Source organism: Solanum tuberosum, unplaced genomic scaffold (assembly GCF_000226075.1).
Source record: "Solanum tuberosum cultivar DM 1-3 516 R44 unplaced genomic scaffold, SolTub_3.0 scf00133, whole genome shotgun sequence".
NCBI classification, from domain to species: Eukaryota; Viridiplantae; Streptophyta; class Magnoliopsida; order Solanales; family Solanaceae; genus Solanum; species Solanum tuberosum.
Genome location: NW_006239056.1, coordinates 416,596 through 417,350, shown reverse-complemented (window position 1 = coordinate 417,350; position 755 = coordinate 416,596). Strand labels below are relative to the sequence as shown.

The following is a 755-nucleotide window of genomic DNA, read 5'->3' as shown; positions in this document are numbered from 1 at the left end:
CCCCCCCAGATAATGCTTGTTGTGACCTAATGGCAAGTTGGAAACTAAAAAGAAAGTGTCCTCTTTACAACCAGATCTATAGAGATTGTAAAGCACATCCTATTTACCTCGTACTTGCCTTCCTTAAATCCTTCTGTTCCACTTCTCCCCTGAACTAGACAGACTAATGAAGGACTGCACACCTTCTCATCAACCCCTGAATTAGAATATTGATCCTACGTAACAGCATAGAAAATGGGTTTCCTTCACTTCACTCATACATGATCAAATAGCTACTACTGCACCCCAGTCCAGTAGAGACATAGAGCATAGAAAAGATATTTAATCTCTACCTAACAATGTGTTCAAACTTCAACCTTTCATCTAACACCTACATAAATATGCCTGTCAAAGTGGTCCAATCCATGGCAGAGGAATTTCATCGAACACCTAACGTGCATATTGAACACACCCATCACAACCCACTTGCAAATATGTTTCGCCAAATTATCATTAAGTCTAATAATCTAGTTCTCACTTAAGGAGGTGGGTGCATGAAACAATAGCTTCTAAGCAAATAGAACACTATAATTGGATGAATACATGACAATATTATGGAAATCTCACCTCAATCGACTTAGAACTTGCGTTGATTGCTGATTGAGCTTAGCTTTTTCGCTGCTATTTTGGAGTTGAGATGACGAGAAAGAAGCTGGTTCTCTATGTGTTGTTATCAATGGCAGAGGCAGGCTGAAAAATAAAGAAGGAAAAAACTC

At 38.9% G+C, this 755-nt stretch overlaps 1 protein-coding gene across 2 annotated transcripts in view; it reads right to left on the bottom strand.

Moving 5' to 3' along the window:
* LOC102606319 (uncharacterized) overlaps nucleotides 1-755 on the bottom strand; it is a 25,633-nt gene extending 24,878 nt beyond the window's left edge. For both annotated transcript variants that reach the window (XM_015310351.1, XM_006351058.2), the window contains exon 1: nucleotides 607-755. The gene's annotated coding sequence lies outside the window, so the exon portion shown is untranslated. The remainder of the gene's footprint in view (nucleotides 1-606) is intronic.